This window comes from Miscanthus floridulus, chromosome 4, assembly GCF_019320115.1.
Source record: "Miscanthus floridulus cultivar M001 chromosome 4, ASM1932011v1, whole genome shotgun sequence".
NCBI lineage: Eukaryota > Viridiplantae > Streptophyta > Magnoliopsida > Poales > Poaceae > Miscanthus > Miscanthus floridulus.
The window spans coordinates 4,160,574-4,178,785 of record NC_089583.1 but is presented as its reverse complement, the minus strand read 5'-3'; the positions used below and the strand labels follow the sequence as shown (position 1 = coordinate 4,178,785).

General features: G+C 45.1%; 1 long non-coding RNA gene across 1 annotated transcript; it reads left to right on the top strand.

Moving 5' to 3' along the window:
* Window positions 1-1,589: 1,589 nt before the first annotated feature.
* Window positions 1,590-2,186, top strand: LOC136550823 (uncharacterized). Its single transcript, XR_010782374.1, has 3 exons — window positions 1,590-1,926; window positions 1,996-2,058; window positions 2,129-2,186. It is a non-coding gene; the product is annotated as an uncharacterized lncRNA (long non-coding RNA).
* Window positions 2,187-18,212: the final 16,026 nt, after the last annotated feature.

Sequence of the window (18,212 nt, the reverse complement as noted above, 5' to 3'; positions counted from 1 at the left end):
AAGATTCTGATGTGATGGAAATGCTCAACGAGTGTGAGAGCGAAAAGACGGTTAATTTGTTTGTGACGAGGCAGAGACTGGCCACTTTAGCACCTACCAAGTCCAACAAAGAACCATCCAAATCTAAACCAAAAAAAATAAAGGTATTAGAATGAACATATAATTTACTTTTCTATGTATATTTGATTATTCAAGGACAACTATTCCAAGTCATGTTAGTTATCAATGATTTATTTTCATCCAAGATTAGCATATCCAACCCCACCGTGGTATGTGACTTAATAAATACAATCTTGATAGTCTAATACAAATGTCTAGTTGTTTAATAAAAAGATTACATATTATTTATTATATTTACTATAAACACGTGTTCATGTCCCCAACATTTGTTTAGCAGGAAGAGAAGGTACAAAGAAAAAGAAAGGATTAAATGTAATGCATACTGAAGCACTATATGCTAACGAGGTTGAGCAGTATGATGATGAGAACCAGAACACATCAGGTACAAATGTAGTTAGATCAATCTCATTCATATGGACTGCATCTTAACCAATTACTATCACTATCATTCTGTTTTTAATAGGTGATGGCGATGAAGTACCGTAGTAAACGAAAGGGGACCGTTTTAACACATGTTTGGGATCTACTTGGAGGAGATCGGATAGTAGTAAGATGTAATATGCTTGGACAACCCATTGAAAAAGAAGGTGGCCTTTTAGGACAATTTTTGGGCACCATAGCAAGAAATGGTGGTTACTGTCCTGTTGGTGCCAAAGATTGGAGAGAAGTTAAGAAAAACAATGCAGAAACCATAATTCAATTCATCCAGGTTAGCTAAATTTCACAAGACATAATGTTTTTATAAGATTAAGTATATATATGCTTGTTATCATGTCATGAAGTCAAATTCATTCATTAGTGACTTTCTTATTTTAGACAAAGTTCTTATATCCTCATTCATGTGAGAAATGGATTGAAATCAATTGAAAGAGATTGGAGAAAATACAAGGCAACATTAAAAAAGTCACTATTTAATCCAAAGAAGAAAAAGTCTGTTTTGAACAAGCGTTGTCCAGATGATATCGATGAAGATCAATGGAAGGCCCTAGTAAAATATTGGAAGTCCAGCGAAGGACAAGTAAGGCACCATTATTGACGCTATTTGGCTTTTTTTACTATCACTATCTATACCATTATTGATTTTTATATGTATAATGGTTCATTATCTATTAATTTACTTTTTCTTGTAGACCCTAAGTGAGAAGAACAAAATAAGTTGTGAAATGAAGAAGACAACACATACAAGCCGGTACAAAGAGTTATGCTCGTTGGTCTGAGGACATGGTGAGTCATCTTCTGTTTAAAAAAATTATATATGATTCTTCTTACTTTTCCTTTACTGCTATTTTTTCAGAGGCAAACTGATCCTGAAAAAAACAGCCACATAGAGCAAAGGTTTACCTCGCAACTCACAGGAAAAGGGGAAAAGGGATAAATGAACCAATGGTATGCTACATGCACATGAGAATTTTTGCAAATATAAAATTATTTCTGTTTTCTAATGTGCGGATTTCTTGCTTGTAGGTTGAACTGGAAAATCTCCTAGACACACAACCAGAGTTAGCACAAAATAGTGAGGGAGGAGTTGCATGGGAAGGTGATGCATTACATCGGGTGTTGGGAGAAGAGAAAGCTGGACAAGTGCACGGCATGGGATTGCTTCCAGTTCCTAAACAAGTTTATGGTCGAAGAACACACCATTTTAAGGACATTAATATAGTTTCACTAGATGGCTCATCATCTGATGTAGAGACTCACATGTTGGAGGAAATAAGGCAACTCAAAGAGCATTCTAGAATGCAAGACAAAGTTATTGAAGAACTAAAAAACAATCAAAGGCACCATGAGAACCAAGAAGCAACAATGGTAACAATGTACATTTTAATTTGTAACTTCGTATTGAAATGTGTTACTCAAACTTTATTTCTTTTCTAGGGAAATTGTGCTAGGAGTGATCATAACAATTCTCAGAATCAAGCGGTGCTTTCTAAAAGAAAGGTATTTGCTCTATTTTCCATGTTTTCACCTAATTTAGTCTTTTGGCTTTAATATTGTTTCAATTTTTTAGAGAGTTCACTGTGTTGCACCCAACCAGAATGATGGATTCCTTGAACACAGGGATGAATTAGTAAAGTCACTTTCTTGTGAATTTAATACTATTTTATTCACAAAGGATTTTTTTTATATTAACTCATGCTACTGTCTTTTTTCTCTTTACTAGAATAAAGAAACATGTGAGTCTGAATATAGTGATGATGACAGTCTACTTTTATCCACCATAAGTAAAACAACAAAGAAACAAAAGGTATCTATGAACCACACTTTGCTGTATTTATAGAGGAATTTTTGTCTTAATATTTCATACTTCATTTTATATGTGTAAGGGTCATCATGGAGGGCCTGGAGAGACTAGAACCATTGCACACCAGGAGGTGGCTCATGACAAGGTTACATGCAACAAGCGTCAAGCACCTAAACAACTTCCTGTAATGAAGGTAGATGAACATAATACACTTGTTCTAATTGCATGATCTTGATGTACAACTAAGGGTTGTTGGTCACTAAGAGATTATGTCAAATTAATGTAGGTTGGGTCCATGGTGCTACTAATGACTTCAAAATATCCTAATAAGGCTAATGTGGCCTATGCAACTCTCTTGAGCACTAATCCAGAAGCCATTGTTGGTGGAGTTAAGACAGGAAGTCAATTCTACAAAGTGCGTATCGATCATGCTATAGCAAAAGATGAGCCATTAGTGAGGCCTAGGCCTGGGTGCAACAATATTGGTGATGCTCAAGCCAAAGGAGTCTCAATTGCTTGGCCTTCGATGTTTGTATGTTCAAACTAGCTTTCTTAACTTACATCATTGTACATATGTGGCCTAATTTGTAATCTTACAACTTATATTTTCTTTGCAGGTTCAAATGATTAATGGTTGAATTCCTACATCGATGTGTACAAAGAATAATAGAAGAAGAAGCAATGGACTTTATGAATCCTAGCTAGTTCTTGAATTTTTCTTTCTAGTATGGACTATGTGTGTTTGCTCTCTAGAGCCATATCGTTATGTACAAATACTATGATTTAATCTGAACACGCACTATGTTTGAAATCATCCTACTATATGTGGATCTTGTTATGATTATTGAAATTTGTGGTTTATGTGATTTTGCAATGTGTCATGTTTGTGTGATTCTATAATAATCCGTGTGCCACATATATAGGCGAAACAAATATTTGTTTCCTAATCTGAATATGTTACAATAGATATAAACAAGTGTTACAAACCATGTGTTCCTTTGTTCCATACTGTGCTCTACCATAATATAGAAGTGTTACTAGAACTAAAAAAAGTGTTACAGCAGACAATCACTATAACACTAGGCAAATATTCCCATAGATAAATAAATGTGTTACAAACTATGTATTCCACCATAATGTGAAGTGTTACTAGAGAAAAAAAAGTGTTACAGCAAAAATTCATTGTAACACTAGACAAATGTTCCTATAGACAAGTAGATGTGTTACAATAAACCTAGTCTATAGTAACATGGCCAATTGGAACACAAAAAAATTGTGTTACTAAGAGAGCTAGTAACACTTTTTTCAACCTACAGTAACACAAGCTGGTGTTACTGTATCCATGTGCTGTTGTAGTGGTCGGGCTCTCGGCAAAGAAAGGTTTGCCGAGAGTTGGCCCTCGGCAACGATAGGCCGTCGGCAAAACCATATTTGTCGAGGGCCAGGCCGTCGGCAAATAATTCCTCTCGGCAACCGGGCCCTTTGCCGAGGGTCCGGCCGTCGGCAAAGAAAGGCCGTCGGCAATCTGTGACGGCAGGCAAACGGCCTTCACCTGCCGTCTGTTTTGCCGAGGGTCAGAATTTGGCCCTCGGCAAAGAATTACTTTGCCGAGTGTCGTTTCTGTGCCCTCGGCAAAATATTTTTTTTTGCTTCCAAATTTTTTCCCTAGGTTTACTGTTGTACCTTAAAGTACATATTAAAATTTAGAGCTTTTTTTAGTTTATTAGCTATATTTAATAAGTTTATTTCATTTACTTGAATTCTTCCCGGTAATTCGAATTTGAACTGCAGGTGCATCGAATATTGGAATTGAGTGATTCAAAAAATCATATTCATGGTATTGCATGTGGTGTGAGACCGTATCCAGTGACAGATGCCAAATTTGGCGCATTGTTTTCATGGAACACAGCGAGGAACTTGCGTGTAAAGTATTTTTAAATTATATAAAATGGAAACGAAGTCCGAAATTCACGAAACTTGTCGAGGTGTCATTTCATCGCATGTATAGGCTGTGATAAAAAATTGAGTGGGTTTCGAGCAAGTTGCGACGTCCGATGCCTAAAACCCACCCCACGGCCAGCGCGTCCCCGGCCGGCCCCGCGCGCCCCGGGCCACGCCCGCCGGTGGCCCACCCCTGTGGCCAGCGCGTCCCCGACAGGCCCCGTGCTCCCCCAGCTGGCCCCGTGCGCCCCTGCCGGCCGTGTAGAGAGCATTTGGAGGAGGAAGGGAGAAGAGGAAGGGAGAAGAGAGGAGGGGAGAAGGAGGGGAGAAGGAGAGGCCGACGACCGTCACGCCCCCGCGTCGTCGTGTCACGCCGAGCGGTCGTTGCCGTTTTCCTCGTGTCTAGCCGAAGACGAGGGTGATCCCGACTCCGCGTCGCCCGACTACACTGCCACCCAAGGTAAAGCCCCCCTCCTGCCTGTTGCTAGCCTTCGTGCCATTTCTGGATTAGTGGGCCTTCGTGCCTTTTGTGGATGTGTTGGCCATCGTGCCATATGTCGTTGTGTCGGCCATCGTGCCAAAATTGTGGATGTCGGCCATCGTGCCATCTTTTTCCTTGCAGGTTTTGGAAGCCTCCCCGTACAGGGGAGGTTCTGCCGAAATTTTGAACTTATAAATTGTGTTTCTTGTTTTGCAGAGAAGAGCCCGACGGAGGGGACCCGGAGTACCCCGAGCGTCTTCCTTCGGGTCTGCCTGCACCGCGTCACCTCTCCACTCCACCGCCACCCTAGGTATAAGCCCTTTGTCCGTAACCCTAGCTAGATCGCGTAAACCAGTTAGGCGTCTCCCGTCCGAAAGAGATACGGTCATAGGTATGCGGATCTCTACATATCTGCGACCGTATCTGTTTTGGATTATCCACGTTATTTGGACAGCCCGCGGATGCATAGATGATTTAGTTGTATGGTCCGGTCCGAGATGGGGTTTCGGCAGCACCTCCTTGTTGTTCTCCAGATACACACTCTCCCTTCCAGGACGTGTATCGGGAGAACAACGGGGATGTGCTGCCGAAATTCTATCTCGGATTGGAGCGGAGCATGGAAACTAACCTCATCTACGCATCCGCGGGTGGGATTAGGATCTATCCCTACCTATTAGATAGTAGGCAAGCGGTGCATATGCTATTGATGGTTATATTACTCTGTTATATATATGGTAGATGATGGATAACCGTGATTGGATGTACACGGGCCGCCGTAGTCAGAATTAGGTCACTCGTGAATGGATACAGAAGACTGAGGATTTCTTGGACAAAGCATTTGGTGTGGGTGCTCAAGCAGCGATAGAGGTGTGGTGTCCCTGCAGCGAAAGTGCAAACAGGAATAGGAAAACCAGGAAGGTCATTGAGGAACATCTTTGCAAGTTTGGGTTTACGCCAGACTATACCCGGTGGGTGTGCCATGGTGAAGGCCATCGTATTAGAGATGAGGCATTGAGGCCACGCTTGGAGGAGTTTGATAGTGATGGCAGGGTACCAGACATGATGGATGACTTCCACCAAGCACACTTCGGTGTACGATGTATGGACGAAACCGAGGAGCAGGAGCCAGAGGAAACCACAAGGGCATTCTATCGCATGATGGAGTCGGCTAAGAGGCCCCTTCATTACAAGACAAATGTTTCTCAACTCGATGCCATTGGACGCTTAATGGGGTTAAAGTCCATGCATAACATGAGTCGAGACTGCTTCGATAGTATGTTGGCAGTTTTTGGGACCCTGCTTCCGGCAGATCACGCGCTGCCGAAGAACATGTACGAGTCAGTGAAGCTCCTCAAAGCTCTTAAGATGCCATATGAGTAGATACACACTTGTGATAACAGGTGCGTCCTCTTTAGGAAAGAACACGCAGAAGCAAAGTACTGTCCAAAGTGTAAGTCCTCTAGGTATGTGGAGGTCGAATCTAGTGATGGGCAGAAGAAGCAGCTTGGAATCCCCATGAAAGTCCTACGGTACCTTCTGTTCATACCGAGACTCCAATGGCTATTCATGAGTGAGGAGTTCATGAAACAGATGACATGGCACAAAAATGGCATCCGATACAATCCTGACAAGATGGTACATCCATCAGATGGTGAAGCATGGCAAACATTTGATGGCATTTATGCTGACAAAGCTCTAGAGGCTCGTAATGTGCGTGTTGCGTTTGCAACAGATGGGTTCAATCCTTTTGGAATAATGGTGGCCCCATACACTTGTTGGCCAATCTTCATTATCCCCCTCAATCTCCCCCCCCGGCGTCCTTCAACGTCAGAATATATTCTTGTTGCTGATAATTCCTGGTCACCCGGGGAAACATATGGGTGTGTTCATGGAGCCTTTGATTGATGAGTTGATCAGTGCATGGGATCACGGGGTACTGACATACGACCGTGCTACAAAGAGGAACTTCACAATGCACATTTGGTACCACTACTCGATGCATGACTTTCTGGCGTATGGTCTATTCAGCGCCTGGTGTGTCCACAGGAAGTTCCCATGCCCGGTATACAAGGCAGCTCTATAGTTCATTAGGTTGAAGAGTGGTGGCAAGTTTTCCTCGTTTGACAAACATCGACAATTCCTCCCTCTTGACCATGCATTCAGACGAGACATTAAGAACTTTACGAAAGGTGTCGTAGTGACAGACCCTGAACCGCAGAAGATGATTGGCGCCGAGGTTCTTGCTCAGATAGATGGTCTTGTCGCTAAGGAAGACGGAGTTGGTTTCGTGGGGTATGGTGTTCAACATATGTGGACTCATAAGTTGGGCTTGGAGAGGCTTCCCTATTTTAAGCACCTGGCCCTACCACATAACATTGATGTAATGCACACTGAGAAGAATGTCGCCGAAGCTCTCTAGGCAACACTCATGGACACTAACAAGTCAAAGGACAACCCTAAGGCTAGAGCAGACCTAGCAAGGCTATGCGATAGACCACACCTAAAGATGCGACCACTAAGAGCCGGCAAGACATGGAGAAGGCCTAGGGGCGATTACATCTTGGAAAAGAAGCACAAGACGGTTGTAGTCCAATGGATCAAGGACTTAATGTTTCCTAATGGGTTTGCAGCGAATCTTAAGAGGGGGGCCAACCCATCTACTGGCCAAGTCTTAGGGATGAAGAGTCACGACTTCCACATATGGATTGAGCACCTTCTTCCGTCGATGGTTCGAGGCTTCGTCCCTGAGCATGTCTGGGTCGTGCTGGCAGAGTTGAGCTATTTCTTCCGCTAGCTTTGTGCCAAGGAGTTATCTCAAAACGTGGTGGCTGACTTGGAAAAAAGAGTCCCTGAGTTGATCTGTAAGTTGGAGAAGATATTTCCACCCGACTTCTTCCTGTCGATGCAGCATTTGATTATGCACCTCCCGTATGAGGCATGAATGGGGGGGGCCCGTGCAGAACCGCTGGTGCTATCCAATCGAGAGATGTCTAAAGACTATTCGCAAGAAATGTGGAAATAAAGCTAGAATTGAAGCTTCCATGGCAGAGGTGTTCATTAACGAGGAGGTGTCAAACTTCACAACAACATACTATAAGGGCAACCTTCCTAGCGTGCATAATCAACCGGCTCGTTACAATGAGGATGAAAATAAATCTACCCTTAGCCTTTTGAAAGGGTCACTCGAAAGAGCGAGTGCATTGAGCCCAAAGACCTTGAGCAATGAAGAGTGGCGCAGTATCATGCTATATTTGTTGGCCAACCTAGATGAAGTGGCGCCGTATATCGAGTAAGTTCTCAACGAACTTGTTACTTACTCCGTCACTATTCTACATCCAATCCTGTCATGTTTCTTGTCTACATAGGGAATTTGTTAATCTATTCTGGCGTCAATCAAGGCGACCTCGCCCTCATGAAGTTGATACCATTCTTAAGGAGCGGGATTTCATTTCTTGGTTCCAAAAGAAGGTACCGTCCAACTTCCCCCTTGTTTCTTGATTTCAAGTTGGTCGTTTGTGTGAATAACATAACGCTCTAGCCTGACTTTGTAGTGCTACAGGGATGTGTCTATAAGTGCTGAATTGCGGCAGGTTGCCGATGGCTTCAACTTTAGGGTCATGTCATGTAACGTTTATGATGTCAATGGGTATCGCTTTCACACAACAAGCTACGAGCAGAGTCGGCCGCATCGAAGGACCACAAATACAGGAGTTATGACGCCCAGAACTGATGGCAAGGACTATTATGGGATACTTGAAGAAATATATGAACTCCAGTTTCGTGGAGCCGAACCTTTTAGTCCTGTCATATTCAAATGCCGGTGGTTTGATCCTGAGGTATCGAGACAATACCCTCATCTTGGGCTAGTTGAGACTTGACAGGATTCCGTCTATGAAGGTGATGATGTATGGATTATGGCCACACAAGCCAAGCAAGTCTATTATAGTCCATATGCTTGCCAAACCGAGGAAAACCTTAAGGGTTGGTATGTTGTTCACACAATATCGCCGCACGATAGACTACCTCTCCCAAACGATGAAGATTACAACTTGAACCCAGAAACACATGATGGAGAGTTCTATCAACACAAAGAGAGGCTACAAGGGAGCTTTGATATAGACTTAACCGGGCTAGTCGAAATGGAGACAGACATCAAAAGGGTTGTGGACGAGGACTCTAGAGATGAGGTGAAAAATCCAAAGGATATAGTGTTCCTTGACCGATTACACTTAGGTGTTGATAGTGATGATGAGGAGGCGGATGAAGATTTGGACATGGTTGATAGCGATGACGATATGTACAATCCAGCTAATCCCGGTCGTGGAGATCGTTTCTAATACATGTAATATTATCTGTTTTTGTAATTACATTCATTTTGCATCTCTTTCTAATTATGTATCGTTTATATATGCTAATTGTTTTGTTCTTTTTTAATGCAGGAGATGCCACCTAGGAGGTCCGTCCAGTCTCTTTACGCCAGCCAGGAGGAGCCGGAGGCGTCGGTTCAGCCTCCGGAGCCGGTGCCGAGGCGGAGGAGCCACAAGCGTCCGAGCAGGACGCAGCCGACTACCCCTCCGGCCGTGGAGGAGCCTACCGCCGTGATGGAGCATGCGGATGCAGGGGTTCCTCCACCTCAGGGGACGAGGTGACTGCAGGGGGATCCACTTCCTCTGATGTGTCGACGGTGTACTTGCGTGGTCCCGCGAAGCTCCCGCGTCGACCAATACCTAAAGCGGCCCGCCCGCTGATCACACCCTATGGGGATAGGTAAGTAACTTAAGATGTGCTCAAAACTTCTTCATTTGAAATGTTGAAAATCAAAATACAAACTAATACTTTTTGTAATCACTTGTGCAGGAACTGGAAACTTGTGGAGACTGGAGCCAAGGCACGCAAAGTGAATGGCATCCTAGGAGGTCTGTGTAGGGAGCACTACCCTGGCCTGGTGGAGGTGAGCCTAGACATGTTCGAGCCGGCCACTCAGTTTGACCACTATGAATTGGCCGCCGATGCCATGGATCGTAGTGGCCACAAATACAGGAACAAGGCGGAGCGGGTCGTCAGGGACCTGTCGGTAAGTCTTTCAGGCACACATTGTATTCTTTTAGCCACAGATACATCGTATTCATTGGGCATTCTTCTAATAAGTAATTGATACCTCGCGCCTTTATGTAGGATTTCTTTAGAATCGAGGAGGGCAAGGAGCACAGGGTGTACCAGGTGGCGGTCGCTTCTTGTAAGAAGCGCGTCACGGACATGATTCATGACGCGCATCATCAGGCGCACATTTGGCACTACACGAAGGTCCAAGGGTGTAGCATAAAAAAGGACGAGGCAAGACAGGTGGTGCTGACCAAGGAGGAGTACCTTGTGGTAAATACGGAACATTACTATTGATTTCTTCTGAGATTAAGTTTTCTTAATTTGATCTTCTGATATATCGTTTGCTTGATGGCCTGTAGGCGATTCCTAACTGGTGCAATCAGCATCCGGATGCCTGGGAGAGGATTGTGGACATGTGGCTCAGCCAGGACCGGAAGAAGGAGCAGGATGAAGCACGCGAGCACCGTTTGCTGATGCAAGGAGTACCACACCATCAAGGCAGCCGCAACCTCTCCAAATTCTCAGAAGCTTGGGTAAGGCGAAACCATTTCTCTAACCTAACACTCAATTCTGCAACAACTCTAACAATGTTATTGTCTTTCTCGCAGTCGGCGTCACATGGTGGCCGCCCTTGTGGTCACCTCAAGGCATATGCCTTGTCCCACTTGGGCAAGGTGACGTCCACCACCGACTGGACCCCGGAAGTCCCTGCCGAGTCGTTCACCAACTCCAACATTGCCCCTCGCATCTCTGCGTACACAGAGATGGCAAGGTCAGTCCACAGGCCAGACTACGACCCGACCACCGAGGAGCGGCTTGATCTAGAGCTCGTGATGAGGGTGGGGCAAGGCAAGAAGCACTGGCGGTTCTGGCTTGGCGACGGTGTCCTCGACACGACCTCTGTTCCTCCGCTGCACCAGATCCGAGCAGTGAGCACGAGCTCAATGTCGGCCATACGCCAGCGCCCGACCATGGTGTCGACACTCCAGGTAAGTGTTCTCTTCCATTCCTAGTTCTTTGACTTTTACATACCTTAGCTCCGCAATCTTGAAACATTGGCGTCAAATGTTGCAGGCACAGCTGCAGGCGATGGAGGCCGAGCGGGAGCAGCAGCGGCAGAGGCTGGCAGCTTTGGAGGCCGAGAGGGAGCTCGAGCGGCAGAGGCTGGCAGCTTTAGAGGCCAAGCAGGAGCAGGATCAGCGGCAGATGGCAGAGGTGCTCTCCTACGTGCGGGGTCTTGCGATGACCCAAGGTGGAACGGTCCCACAGTTCTTGCTCGGTCAGCTGCAGCCTACACCTCCACCTCAGCTTGATTCTACTCCGGTGAGTATGACAAATGTTTTAGTTTCTCTAAATGTCAAACCTAGTGAAACCTAGTAAAACCTAGTGAAACCTAGTGCTAGTGGTGATGGTGGTGGGCGGTGGTGGCGGCGTGGGTGGTGGTGGTGGCGTGGTCATGGTGGTGGCTGCGTGGTTGGTGGAGGTGGTGGTGTGGTGGTGTGGTTGTTGTTGGTGGTAGTAGTGGTGTGGTTGTGGTGGTGGCGTGGTGGTGGTGGTGGTGGTGGTGGTAGTGTGGTGGTGGTGGTAAAAAGTACATCTAGTGCTTGGTTATCTATTTATGTTGTCTAACACGTTCTGCATCTTCTTTGTTTGTGTAGCATCAGTCGGCGGCGTCGAACGACCCTAACCTTCTCCTTGTCAACTCCCCAGGATCGCACGCGGCGCCATCTCAGCCCGGACCGTCGCCGTGACCAGTTTGGCGCCTCCTATGCCTCTTGTTTATGTTGCTTGTCGAACTTTACACTTGTGGTTGTCTATGTGTCGAGATTTGTTTGTGACTTCGAACTTCGAGACTTCTATGTGATGTGGATGTGAATTATGTGATGTGGATGTGAATTATGTGATGTGGATGTGGTTATTGATATGTGGATGTGCTTATTGTGATGTGGATGTCATATATATGTTTATTTGTTGAATGGAAATGCAAAAAACAAAAAAAAATTAAAACTGGCTGTGGCTTTGCCGAGGGCTATGGTCATGCCCTCGGCAAAGCTAGGAATTATGGAACACACAGAATCCCATCTTTGCCGAGCGCATGACCATAGCGCTCGGCAAAGAGGAAGCCTTTGCCGAGAGCTGAGCCATAGCTCTCGGCACAAAAAATGTCAAAAAAAATTATCAATATTCTTTGCCGAGAGCTCTTCTGACAGACGCTCGGCAAAGTTTTTTGGAAAAAAAATTCAGAAATTCTTTGCCGAGAGCTTGCTAAGGCTCACGGCAAAGATCAACTTTACCGTGACCACTCCCCGTCACGGCGAAAATTTTTGCCGACGGCCGGCTAACCCTCGGCAAATCCTTTGCCGAGAGCCCGAGATGCGGCTCTCGGCAAAGTAGCCTTTGTCGTGAGGTACTGTGCCGACCGGCCTTTGCCGAGCAAAGCCTTTGCTGAGGGCAAAGGCTTCTTTGCCGAGTGTATCTGGCCCTCGGCAAAAAACCTCGTTCCAGTTGTGCAAGCAGTCAACCTCCGTAATATTTCTCCACCAGTGTATTTAGGATCATTTAAGGACATATGAAAATGTATTTGTTTGATTTCAAAAGTACTAAATATTGTAACATTAATATTTCTACAAATACTATATAGGAATTAGTTTTTGAAGTTGTATTATGAAAATGCCAAGTATATCCAAAAAACAAATTTTTTGGTCACTTCGAAAAGTAATACAATCAAGGAGACCAATTAGCAACTGAACTGCAATATAACGTTTACCTGAGAAGATGACGCTAATACTTGCGGATGTATGTTAGGCTCCACCAGTCCGTATAACTGGGCCTCATTGGTTGTATGCATATTAGGATCTTCATGACCATAAGCCTGCAGATATCCAAGTTCTGTCATGGACGATGCCAAAAAAACTCTCTGGAAACCAGAATTGCAACTTCACTCTCTAATTAATAATCTAACAAAGAAAATGCCAAATAAAAAATCCTTCAAACATGTGGAGCATCAACAGACATATCCACTGAGAAACCAATTATATAAGAATAATATTCCTCATTACCGAAAAATCATGAACGGCCTGATGGCTCCGGTGGGCGGCCGTGGATCTGCGCCCGGCTGCAGGAGGGGGCTGACGGCCGGCCGTGCCACGCGCTCCTCGGTCGCTTCTTCTCCGGCTCACAGGTGCAGGCGACCACCGCCTTCGCCTCGGTCAAGCACCAGGAGGCGCCAGTGCCGGGGCCAGGCCCAGCTCGAGCAGGAGGAAAGAAAGGATCTAATCTGAAGGCGCTAATTCGACAACCAATATACATGCCTGCTCGCGAGTGCCTGCCGCCCATTGCCGCGCTGTGCCGTGTCCGTCGCCGAAGTAGGCTGAGACGGCGACGCGGTGCTTGCCGTGGGGGAGCGGGTTCCGGTCGTGGTCGATGTGGTGGTAGGAGAGTTCGACGGCGGAACTGGGGGCGCCCTCCCAGGCGACGACGGGTGCGAGTTGCGTGGTGAAGCAGAGGGCGAGCTCGGGGGCCTGGGTTGGGGCGGCGGCGTGGATCGGGACCGGAGGGTTGAAGGGGGGAACGAAAAATCAAGAGAAGGCAGCGGCGTCTGCGCGCGTGGGTGGGGTGGAGCGGTGAAGTGGGGAGATCAGGGGCGGGAGATCCAAAGAATATCGGCCGTCTGATATGGTTGAGTAAGGAGAGAGAATCAGTGCGAGTTAATTTGGTACGTACGTTTTTAATGTTATTTTTTCTATGTGCATTTTGTATAGTGGACGTAGTTTAGGTCGTGACTTTAGAGGTGAAATTTGTTTGGTGGCTGTAGAATAATTTAAAGTGGTGTATTATAGGGGTAGAGATGATAGCGGATTAACCCTCTGACCATCCTAATCGACCAGGCGCTCTGGGCAACATCGGATGCATTCCCGCGCCCCCACTAGATCCTGACCAGAGCCCACGAGGCCAAAGAATGTGCCAGTCCGATGTGGAACATAGAGGTTCTAGCGGGCAATTTTTGCCATCGGACTGGTCCGATGCTCTGCATCAGATCGACAACGCCGGTCTAATGCTCCCTTTTAACAATCCCACGCACTGACAAGTGGGGCCGCCTAGGTGACACTACTACAGAATGTTACTGTAGGGGCGGCTGCGCCAGCCGTCCTTCCCAGGGTGTTCCTATAGAGGGTGTCTCTGTAGGGGCGGTTTCCTGACCGCCCCTGCAGTGCTCTCTGTAGGGACGGCTGGTGTTTTCAGCCGCCCCTACAGTGCCCTCTGTAAGGGCGGCTGGTAATATCAGCCGCCCCTGTAGTGGACTTCTGTAAGGGCGGCCGTATCACCAGCCGCCCCTGCTGTGTGTATTTGTAAGGGCGGTTCAATCAAGAACCACCTGGATTTTCCAGCAAAAAAAATAATTCAAATTCAAATCTGACCATATATATATATAATTCAAATCTGACCGCCACAAATATACATATATACATCCACAAACACAAGACCATCATCACAAATCATAATTCACAAAAGTCCATCATTACAACATAGTCCATTATGAAGTCCATCATTATAACATAGTCCATTAAGATATCCACAAGTCCACAAGCAAAACAAAGTCCAAACCGTTCCAAAGTCTGATCCAAATTATATCACAAGTCCACATTGTCATCAACGGCCTAGGGTTAACCTATCAGTCTCCCGAAGGTGTTGGTACAGAGGATTACTACCTAAGTCGGAAAGAAGATGATGGTAAGTGCCTTTATGATACACAATCTGGTCCATTGTAAAGTTGCAAAGGTCGCCGACCATCTCTAAGAGCTCGTCATCCTTGTATGGGTTCCTTCTCGTGTCTTTATCTTTCTCCAACTACAAGAGAACAAGTTTAGGTTTACTATATCACAACATTTGCGAACTTTTCATACTACGAGCGAAGAGGTTCAAACTTACCAGATTGGGGTTTCTGTTGTAGCCACCGATGGTACTCATCATAATACATGTGTAGTATCCACAATGTAGACTCCCAGGCTTCTACTTGGGGCACTGTGTGTTTTGCATATGAAGATGTTAAGTAATGCTATTGACAGACACGTAATATATGGAGTACCAAAGTAAATGACACTTACCGCACATAGAGTTTTGACATACAACTTTTCCTTCCTATTTGGATGATGCCTCCCCTTATATTCCTGGACATAGTGCCTGAATGTCTTGTTCCAATGGTTTTAGCAAATGCAACTTGTTAGTATCCCACATTGAACCTTACAAGTATGTATACAAACATAGTAGCTAAAATGAGAATTGTCAATATGTATACGTCTTGACAATCGTTATGAAGTCTTTGTATGTCTCGACTGGGAAATCCGCTAAATCAAAGACCCATGCCATGCTATGTGAGAGCCAGACGCCTATGCAAATCCAGTGATCGCTGCATGAATTTAGTCATAGAAGGAACACATAAGCTCTTTTGCATCGAACAAAGTAATTTGAACAAAGCTAAGTATACAGTCGAACTTACTTGAAGTGGTATGGTATCCATATATTATCGTGTTGTTGGAGATTTTTAAAACATAGAGCAATGTATGCCGCAACCTTGAGGGACTCTTCCAATATTTTCTTGTTCCTGATGTCCTCTTTCTTCTTAAGTGTCTTTCCAGCTCCTAGTTCTTTGCAATCTAGTTTCCACTCTTTAGGGTAATTAAAATTTGTTGATGCTATAGGTGAAGGGTCTATATGCCCGTGTTTCAGAGCTGGCCTCTTTTTCACAAAGTCCGCTTGCATTCTACAAATCACGGCGCGGGTTAGTTACAACAAAATTAAAAGATTATATTCATATCATATCGAGAGGGCAAGGACTTACAGGCACCATATGCGAATCAGATTCATTTTCATTCGTCTGAGGTGGAAGCATGCCTGGATATCCTTAAACTCAATGGCAATTTGCCCACCTGGGCTCCAAATGTGCCGGCAGGGATCCATGCTTGTAAGATTTCTAGTTCTGTTATCTGAGCACACAAGTACCAATCATGGAACTTTCTCATTCCACGTGGCAAGCATTGTATGACTCGGTTTGGTAGGAAGTTCTTGCCTTTTTCATATTTATCCGGGCAATCATTTGACCATTTGAGGTTATCAACGGCTGGATACTTGTTAAACCCTTTGTGCAGTTTGCTAGTGGTGCCCTCCTCAGTGGTGCCCTCCTCAAAAGCTGGTGCTCTAAATTCTTTTACTTGGTTCTTAGGCTTGAACTGGTCATGAGCCATCCACTTGTGCACCGACGAGACATCATTAATGCCCACATACGATGGCTTTATCTTGATTGGGATTTTGTTTCGAGCTTCCCATTCGGGCACGTCCTTGTCAACTTGTGCATCACCTGCTCCAGGGGCCACTTGTTCTTCACGTATCGGTTGTTCACGAGGCAATTGCTGTTCATGAGACACTTGTTGTTCATGTATCGGTTGCGCTTGTTGATAAGGATGTTGCATCTCATCATGCCTTTGCTCGGTACGAGCTGGAGAAGGACATGGCATGTCATCATGCCCATGCTCGATACGAGGTGGAGAAGGATGTGGCATGTCATCATGCCCTTGCTCGGTACGAGGTGGAGAAGTCTCTAGCGTGTGGTGGTCATGGTCATGGGCCGGTGAGTATACCTCCCTGTCCTCGACGGGTCGCTCCAGAGGATGAACTTCAGTCGGAGTTGGCAAAGACTCGGTCAATACAATGTCCCGTCTGTGCCAGAGGATGAACTGGTTCATGACGTCTCTGAGTAACACGATTCCCTTAGGAGTAGGGTGTTCTATCTTCCAAGTCATGAACTCGGGCTTCACAGTATGCACCTCGACCCGAGTAGGGACGACCTGTGTATCCGGCAGGTCAAAAGTGTTAGCAGAGGTAACATAAAGCCATAGCATTAGCCAAATTTACAAGGTACTAAGGCTTTATCCGTACCTCGTCGTTCGGATCAAAATCCTTGTCCAACTCGTCCTTCGTTGGCCTCTGTCTGGGTTCTTGTGGGAAAGGATCCTCGGGACTTACATATCCCCCTGATGAGGTGTCGTCATCATCATCCCCTTCTTCGCCTTGGGCATCCTCTCTGCCTTCTCTTCCCTGGGCTCCCCCACTGGATCATCATCATCGACAAGGTCCTCCTGAGTAAGCATCACTTCTAGACCCTTTTCTAACTCGTTATCGAACTGCTCTTGAGTAAGCTAGTCATCTATTTCTTGCTCTCCATGGGATGGCTACTCATCATTCACGGGGCATCGGGATGCACTCTTTGATGTTCGCGACATTTCATGCCTTGTTCTAAGAGATGCAAGAAAAAAAGTAGTATAAGTAGTAGTAGTACTAGTGGTAGAAGTAGTAGTACTAGTAGTACAAGTAGTAGTACTAGTAGTAGTAGTAGTAGTAGTAGTAGTAGTAGTAGTAGTAGTAGTAGTAGTAGTAGTAGTAGTAGTACTTGTAGTAGTACTAGTAGTAGTAGTAGTACTTGTAGTAGTAGTAGTCAAACAAAGAGAAAGCAGGACTAGCCCACTGCATAGCCACTTTTAAGTCATGAGCGTTGTAAAACTCAAATTTCTACCTTAATACAGTGATATGCAACGAGAGAAAAAAAGTCATGATAAGATCGGATCAGACACATACAGCTAGCATAATAACATTTAAAAAGAACTCCAAAGACACGAGGTGATGAAATAGTGTGGATAGGTGCATCAGCAGTCACTAATTGCAGATCAACCCTAAAGACAGAGGCGAGGTTTTACATGTGACAAGCCAACACCAAATTGAACTGGACTCGCTAGCTAGGGTAATCAGATTCCGCTTGGGAGCACACAAGGGCCCAACAAATTTTGCAATCGGTCGATACAAACTTTGCTATCAAATGGATACAACTTAGAACTATTTGAAGAATAAGACATCATCTTCTGTTTTAACCTAACAGAGTAGCTCCAGTTGGAGAATTGTAGCATCAGCTTCTTCTGTGTTCATATCTAAGAATAGTACTTTGGTTCAAGTGTCAAGTGTAAACAAGTGTAAACACAACTATACTGACTTATAAAGTTATCTACAGTTATCAAGTGTCAAGTCTCATCAGCACAGAAACGCTTGACGAGTACCAAGTGTAAACACAGCTATACTGACTTATACAGTTATCTACAGTGTACAGTCTCATCATCACAGAACCATGGATCGAAGTCATTCGATGGAGATCCAGCTAGCAACGGTACTCCTATTTATCATTATTTCAGTGTTAACACTTGCACATATGTGTTTATAATCTTTTTTAATCCTTCTTATTACCAAAGTCATTGCCACTTTGTCAAAGAGCTAAACTTTTGT